The sequence below is a fragment of the Amblyraja radiata genome, chromosome 23 (genome assembly GCF_010909765.2).
Source record: "Amblyraja radiata isolate CabotCenter1 chromosome 23, sAmbRad1.1.pri, whole genome shotgun sequence".
Taxonomy (NCBI): domain Eukaryota; kingdom Metazoa; phylum Chordata; class Chondrichthyes; order Rajiformes; family Rajidae; genus Amblyraja; species Amblyraja radiata.
Genome location: NC_045978.1, coordinates 14,101,660 through 14,110,528, shown reverse-complemented (window position 1 = coordinate 14,110,528; position 8,869 = coordinate 14,101,660). Strand labels below are relative to the sequence as shown.

The following is an 8,869-nucleotide window of genomic DNA, read 5'->3' as shown; positions in this document are numbered from 1 at the left end:
CAGCTGGAGATGGAATTGGTAACACACCATCCTAGTGCATAGTATCCATATGTAGGACCATAGACTGGTTGCTGACAATGATAGGATTGGAGCAATGCCCAATGTTATCTTTCCACCATTTAGTTCCAATATGGCTTCTGTATGGCTTCATCATTCTATCGAAATGATCACCATTAATTTTAAGAGCTCATATTTTGGCCCTCTGTAAATCTTTATAATGTAAGGGTCTGAATTATGTGGCTGGAAACCATATGTTGCCAATATTCTTGCTACCAGTCTGATGGATGGTTTATCCTCATGTCAATGATTTTGCTGTATGCCTCTATTAAGGTTGTAACCTCTGTTGGCAAAGTTACTGACATGAGGAACTGAGTTAATGGTGAACCCCAAATAATCCCTTTAGTTTGAAGGCTTTAATTTTGATTTAATTGGATGGATAATGATCCTAGTTTCCAAATAATTGTTAAGTGGCTGTTACCGTTTGTTCAGCCCGTCCTAGGTTTCCACACAATTAGTATGTCATCCAAAGAAGCCATTACCATTGTGTGGCTGGTTGTCATATTTTGTAAATAACCTAGGTGCTAATGTAAACACATTAGGTAGTGCTCTATACTGCTAGAGCTGAGCCATCCAATTAGATAAAAATAACGTCCGTGGTCACCTGTTATGGGTACTGAAATTGTAAGCATCCTTTGAATCAATGCTTGCCATTTTCGTTCTTAAAACGAATATACTTAACAATAGAAAAGGTTTCTGTTCTTAAAACGAATATATCGTTTTATTCATTTCTCACTTTTTATTTATTTATTTATTTATAAAATCTTTTTTATTTATTTATTTATTTATTTGATTTTATAATATATGGTCCCTAGATAAGGGACATATCAGACATTTAAACTGATAAGAACAGATATTATACTTGATCTTAGCCAAAAAGCCGAGATCTGATCTATGATTGATGCGTCAAGCGCCATATCCTATTTTGTTAGGAAGGGAATGCGTAGATAATAATTCTTCCCTTGCAATGCAGCTAAAACCCCATCTGTTGCTGATGTCCAGTGTCTGTATCCCATATGACATATTTGGTAATTGGTGATTATGTCTGGATACGAGTAGATCGGCATCTGGTGTTCCATATCATGTAGAAACATCAGCAAATACTATAGCCCAATATCCATTTGGTGTTCTCCTCCAAATTCCTCTCTCGATATATCAGCTGGACTAGAAGATTATGTGGTGTAAAATTCTATTGTGTATCCCCGGATACTGTTTAAGATATGTGTCAAAAAGTTATTTATTCGATGTCTTCTCGCACCAACCTCCTTGCTTCCTTCTGGTTTTACTGTTTTCTTCTGGATCCCCGAGGCCGTGTGTTGTGGGTGTACACATCTTCCAGCATAGGGGCGATACCTTTGAGGATGATGTTTGGACGTTTAGATGAGCTCCAGATTGGCTTCATTGTCCAACTCCTTGACCTTCTAGATAGGTCACCAACAAATAAAAAGATTTTGCTAGGAGGTTTCGGGTTTACACAGGCCCGCGTCAATCCCGGTTGGATGTAACCAGATGCATAAATTGATTAGTTTAGTACATTCAGGGATTTACAATCCCCAGTGGCAAGTGACAGCTATGGTGTCAGCTAATGTTTGCCCCTGCAGTAGATAGAAAACATATGGTCTATGCTGGCTTCTAACCTGGTTTGTAGATCTTTCCCAGTTAGCTTTACTCACAGTTGTTCTGTTGTTCCCCCTGAAACATAGACAGACATTCCCGTGTGACTTCCCAGATGGGAATGGAATTTGTCAGTAAATTTTTGGACTGCTAAATCCTTCAGTCACAACATAAGTATTCCTGTATTTCTATCAGGAAAGGACCAATAATGCACTCTATGTACTTTGTGACTTAGAAAAGGCATCACCTCATTGTTACAGCTCTTACATCTGTTTACCTGTCCAGGGTTTGCCCTAGACTTGACCCCAGCACTCTTCTGACAGAAGAGTCTACTGGGGAGAGAGAAGCATGATTATAGCCCTATAGAAAAGGTGCTGCTTCCTTCTCCCTGAGTCTGTCTTTTCCTCAACCACTTCCCTGTAATAGTAGAAGTGAAATACAGCCCTGTATAAGGTGCTGCTATGGGACTTACCCACTGGAGGATTTCTTCTTGGACCTGCATCGCTGCAAAACGGTATGTTCTCGCAGGTGCAGGCCCCGCAGTGCCAATGCGATGCAGTGTACACGGTCACTGTGCCGCCGGTATCCCCGTTGGCCTGCGGTGCTCCAAAGCGCGGTGCAGTGCTCACAGCACTGAGCCGCCCGTACTGCCGTTAGCCTGCGGTGCTCCAACGCGGTTCAGTCCCTCGGGGAGCTGGCCGCTCGCAAACCGCAGGTATGGCAGTTTTAACGCGGTGCAGTGCTTCCCGCACTGTGCCGCTCCTTCTCTACTTGGGCCTGCGGTGCTCCAACGCGGTGCAGTCCTCTCGGGGAGCTGGCCGCTCGCAGCCGCAGGTCTGGTAGTTTTAAAAAACGCGGTGCAGTGCTTCCCGCACTGTGCCGTTCCTTCTCTACTTGGACCTGCGGTGCTCCAACGCGGTCCAGTCCTCTCGGGGAACTGGCCGCTCGCGACCCAAGCCCAGCGGCTCCAACGCGTACTCGGTGCTCTCGGGCACTGACCGCTTGCCGCTATTTTTAGTGCTGTGGAAAAACCCAGCACCTTCCAGCCCCTCGGACCCATGTAGTATAGGTCCGTGGGGCTGTTGTCCGAGCCGTCGGAATGACGGCTCCAGAATGCTCCACCGCTGTCGGCGTCCTGCTGGAGCTGAGGTCGGCTCCGGCTCCCGTTTAAGGGAGATAGTGGTGCCCCCGGCCGTTGCTGGCTGCCTGCAGTTCTGCAGACTCTCCCCAGCCAGTTTTCATCAGCCTGCCTGTAAAAAAGGTAAGTCAAGAAACTAAGTTCTCCTACCTTACTTGTTGCAGGTTCAACCCTGCCGTTTGGGAGGAACGTCCTCCCCTCGTAATGACTTGTTCACAATGCGTGTAGCGATAATGACACACGTGTGTACTGGCGGGTTCTTCATGTAGTCACTCACGTGACTCCGAAGTAAAATCCAAATCCTTGAATCCTGCATACATTTCATTACAGCGACCAATGCAGATGGGACATGTTGACCAGTGCGGGCATGTTGGGCCGAAGGGCCCGTTTCCACATTGTAAGACTCGACGACCATGATTCTAATTATATTTCTCTCATCTTATACCTTCTTCCAATGATTCACTTTACATTTAAGGCAAATTTAACACATCTCTCTATGGATTTGGCATTGCCATTGGTGTTTACGATGCACTTAATTTTAATGGCCAAAAAGCATACTTGGCCATTGACCTCTGTGCCATCATTTCTACAAATTAATATATTTATCTCAATGTTACAGGTCAGGAGGTTCAAAAAGCACCCTTCATTGTAGTTATCCGAGGACCTTCTATATCAGTCAACTCGGATATAAACAAAAGCAAAATCAGTGGTTGTAAGAATCCAACTGGGACAAGCTTTTATAAGGACAGATGCCACACTAATTTTGGTTGCCTGGTTGTTAGGAATACATAATTAATGAGAAAAAAATTGAATTAACAAAGTCATCATACAAACAAGTCAGGGATTCTTCGTGGATGTAGTCACTGGTCAATTACCTTGCCTATGCAACTGATTATTAACTCTATAATGGCAAATGTGTACAGGTAATTCCACTGTAAAGAGAAGCAGCAACTATAATTTTATTTGTGGCATTCAGTGCTGCGTTTTCAGACTTTTACAGAATCCAAGTGCAAGTTTTTGTAGTCTTCACTTTAAATACACATTTGACTTTAGCTAAGTAGCTCGTGTTGACATTCTGAATCTTGACATTCAGACTGACAACCATCCACATTTATGGCCAGCCAGCCTGATATCAATGTCTGGTTTACTTCTCCATAACCTGGAGTTCACTTTTGCTTAATATCCATGTCTCTGTTGTATGTAAGGAATAGATATCAGTAATATGATACATAGGCATGCATCACATTACTGATATCATTAATGAAAGTGGGCGGCGCAACTCTTGTCAGCAGCGGCCTCTGCAGTCCGTCTGTCTTTTTTATTGTTTTCTGTCTTGTTCTATGTAATTTTTATTGTTTTTTTTGTCGGGGTATGTGTGTGGGGGTGGGGTGGGGTGGGGGAACTTTAAGGTCTTTCCCCTGCACGGGAGACCCGACCTTTTCTTTGTCGGGTCTCCGTTGTCGTTGGGGCTGCAACGTGGAGCGGCCTCCAACAGGAACGACCTGGGGCTCCAGTCGCGGAGCTGCGGACCTACTCACCATCACGGAGCTGGCTGAGTCCAGAGCGGGTGGAGCTGTGGTGGAGCGCTGCTGTGACCCGACACCCGGAGATTCGGAAGCTCCTACCGCAGGTCTGTGGACAGTAATACCGGGAGCCCGCGGGTCCCTGGTGGGAGACCGCTTTTCGGGGCTTCCGCAACAGCGACTTCTCCCGCCCGAGTTGCGGGGTTAAAGATTACCTGGAGCGGGGCCTTACATCACCGCCCCGTGCGGCTTGGAATGGCCGCGGGACTTTGTGAGCGCCCGCCGGGGCTCCAACACCAAGACCCGGTGCGTGGCCTTGCATCACCCGGCGTGGCTTTAATGGCAGCGGGACATTTAACATCGCCCACCGGGGGCTTTGACTGGGGCTTTGACTCTGTCTTTGACTCTGACATGGGGGGGAGAGGGGAGTGCAGGGGAGAGATATGTTTAAGTTTTGCCTTCCATCACAGTGAGGAGGACTCACTGTGATGGATGTTTATGTGAATTGAATTGTGTTGGTGTGTGTCTTGGTTCTTTTTTTGTATGGCTGCAGAAACCAAATTTCGTTTGAACCTCATGTGAGGTTCAAATGACAAATAAAAGGTATTGTTTTGTAAATACAAGCAGCTCAGAATAATTAATTTTCCCAATGAATTTAGCCAGAAGAAAGGTGAGATATTTACTCACTCAGCTCTTCAGTATGCTTTGCTCAGATATCTGCAAAACTGCAGCATTTGCACAAGGCCTAAGATGCAAAGCTTTGTAATTTTTTTTTCTCCAGAGAATTGCTTTTAATACTAGAGGTGAAGTCTTCACATACTTAATCAAATTGTGTGAATTAAGATCAAAATGTCTATTAATCTAGTCACAATATATTCATATACATATATGCAACAATACTCCAGGTGTAGTCTCACTAGGGCCCTGTACAACTGCAGCAGGACCACTTTGCTCCAATAATAATAATAATAATAATAATAATAATAATAATAATAATAATAATAATAATAATAATAATAATAATAATAATAATAATAATAATAATAATAATAATAATAATAATAATAAACTTTATTACGGACTCAAGGTCCAGACAAGGGGCAACATTACATTAAAAATGCATTGCATATCAAATATCATTAATATATATAAAATCATGGTATATCACATAAAAACATCATAATTTATATTTAACAAAAACCCACAATACTTAAGTTAAAAATCCAGATTAAAAGATGATCAATGTCCTACAACGAGACAACGATACCAATCTCTCCACAACTGGGATTCGTAGCGTGTAGTGCTAACCCTTATGTTTGTCAAGGCCACAATAAGCACATTTTTAGAGTCATTTACCCTGCTGCAGTGGCCTGGTCAAGGTCAGGAAAAGACCGGACACCAGGCGGATTCAAAAGAAGCCCCTGTCCCTCAATCGGCGAGGGGGATGATCCAAGGAGTGGCCTACCCCCCAGGGACCGCCACACTGCAAATGAATTTATACATGTGGTGTCTTAGGATAGCTTCTAAATTACTGACTCCTGCAGCTGGCACTACACCATCTCGGTTGCCTTAGCAGTGTTCTCATGGCATCGTTATATGCCACCTTTAGTCTCTGCATACTTGTCTTTAAATAGTTCGACCACAGGTGCGCAGTGTAGAGGGGTGTGCAGTATGCTCTAAATAGCGACATCTTCACCACATCTGCACACGCACCAAATTTACGCAAGAGGATATTTGCCTGTACATACAGCATGCGTCGTTGCCTATAAATATCCTCATCATCTGTCATTTGTTCTGTAATAATATGCCCTAGATATTTTATCTTATTACAGACACTAAGATTGTTGTCAGACAATTTAAAAACAGGATATTTTAGGCATTTATCCTCTTTGGTTCTACAGACCATAACAGCACTCTTACTAGCATTATATTTAATGTCATGTTCCACACCATACACGGAACATATAGTAAGGAGCTGCTGGAGACCAGCGCTAGATGGACTAAAGACCACAAGATCATCTGCATACATAATATGGTTCACTAAAATATTACCAATCACGCACCCAATGTTACAGGCTTTCAATTGTTTAGACAGCTCATCAATATATAGATTAAAAAGGACTGGGGACAAAATTCCCCCTTGTCTAACACCATTGCTAACCCCAAATGGGGCTGAGACCCTATTGCCCCATTTTATTTGCATAGTCTGGTGGCCATACCAGTAGGCCAGAATTCTAACAATGTATTCAGGCACCCCTCTTTGACTCATTTTACCAAACAGCTTTCTGTGATTAACACGGTCAAAGACTTTGGAAGCATCAATAAAGCACATAAGGATTGAAGAGTTTTTGTCTCTATATTTGTTTACAATCTCCTTTAGGGCATATATGCATAAGTCAGTGCCATGTTTAGCTTTAAAGCCAAACTGGTTATCTGTGGAGTTAACAAACTCATTTATTCTATCCAGCAGAACTATTTCTAAGACTTTTGACAATATGCTGGCTAAAGTTATGGGCCTGTAATTATTTAGGCTGCCTACTTTACCAGCTTTGTCCTTAATGACCGGCACTAACAGGACAGACAACATTGAGTCTGGTAACGCCATGAACCTATACTCGACTCCTCTTGTTATAAAGGTCAACAAGCCATTTGCTTTCTTCACTGCCTGCTGCGCCTGCATGCTTACTTTCATTGACTGTTGAACAAGACCTCCAGATTCTGACGCATGCTGTATGTACAGGCGAATATTCTCTTGCGTAAATTTGGTGCGTGTGCAGATGTGGTGAAGATGTCGCTATTTAGAGCATACTGCACACCACTCTACATTGCGCACCTGTGGTCGAACTATGGAAAGACAAGTTTGCAGAGACTAAAGGTGGCATATAAAGATGCCATGAGAACACTGCTAAGGAAACCTAGATGGAGTAGTGCCAGTCGTATGTTTGTGGCTGCAGGAGTCAGTACTTAAGAAGCTATCCTAAGAAATCACATGTATAAATTCATTTGCAGGATAAATGACTATAAAATGTCATTATTGTGGCCTTGTCAAACATAAGGGTTAGCACTACACGCTACGAATCCCAGCTGTGGAGACACTGGTATTTTGTTGTCTCGTTGTAGGACATTGATCATTCTTTTAATCTGGATTTTTAATTTATGTATTGTGTTTTAAAAAAATATAATTTATGATGCTTTTATAAGTGATATACTAAGATTTTATATGTACTTTATGATATTTTAATATGCAATGCATTTTATTTTTTATTTTTTATGTAATGTTGCCCCTTGTCTGGACCTCGAGTCCGTAATAAAGTTTATTATTATTATTATTATTATTATTATTATTATTATTATTATTATTATTATTATTATTATTATTATTATTATTATTATTATTATTATTATTTGTACTTCCCCTTTTCCCAGCTTGACACCATTGAGATAATAATCTGCCTTCCTGTTTTTGCTACCAAAGTGGATAACCTCACATTTATCCACATTAAACTGCATCTGCCATGCATCTGCCCACTAACCCAACCTGTCCAAGTCCCCCTGAACACTCAAAGCATCCTCCTCGCAGGTCACACTGCCACCCAGCTTTGTGTCATCTGCAAATGTGTTAATGTTACTTTGAATCCCTTCATCTAAATCAGTGATGTATATTGTAAATAGCTGCGGTCCCAGAACCCAGCCTTGCGATACCCCACTAGTCACTGCCTGCCATTCTGAAAGGGTCCCGCTCAAATCAAAGATAACGTAGAATTTTCAGATTCTTTATAGCTCCTCCACATAGCAACACAATTATCACACGAGGTATCCACACAAAGGACACACTAGGAATGGGGAGCAAGATGCCGCACGGTGGCGCAGTGGTAGAGTTGTTGCCTCACAGCGCCAGAGACCGTGTTAGATCCTGACTTTGGGCGATGTCTGTACGGAGTTTGTGCGTTCTACCCGTGACCTGCGTGGGTTTTCTCCGATCTCTCCGGTTTCCTCCCACACTCCTAAGACGTACAGGTTTGTAGGTTAATTGGCTTGGTATAATTGTAAATTGTACATAGTGTGTGTAGGAGAGTGTTAATGTTCGGGGAGCGCTGGTCGGCATGGACTCGGTGGGACAAAGGACCTGTTTCTGTGCTGATTCTCTAAACTACATTTTTTAAAAGAGTAGGTCGCTTGTTCCTCCAGCCTGTTCCTCCATTCAATGTGATCCTGGATGATCAGCCTCAGCTATCAACACCTCGCCTGCGCCAACTCCTAATTCCCTGATCGTCAAAGATTTATCTACCTCCTCTTTAAATGCCTCCAGTAATTTTGCCACCAGTTCTTGGAGGGGGGAGAGGTGGTGGGAGGAACTACAGAGATGAAGCTCCATCTGTGTGATGAAATTATGACACACTTCAGTTCCTGATGACCAGCTCCTCAACATGTAATCCTGTCTCTACCAGTGAAAACATCTCAACATCTACCCCAATGTCTATGCTCCCTTACGACCTTAGATGTTTTGACAAGAATCTCTCATTCCTTTGAACTCCAA

At 42.8% G+C, this 8,869-nt stretch overlaps 1 pseudogene; it reads right to left on the bottom strand.

Annotated features, from left to right (window-relative positions):
* Positions 1 to 840: 840 nt before the first annotated feature.
* LOC116986528 lies at positions 841 to 949 on the bottom strand (annotated as a pseudogene).
* Between the last annotated feature and the right edge of the window lie 7,920 nt (positions 950 to 8,869).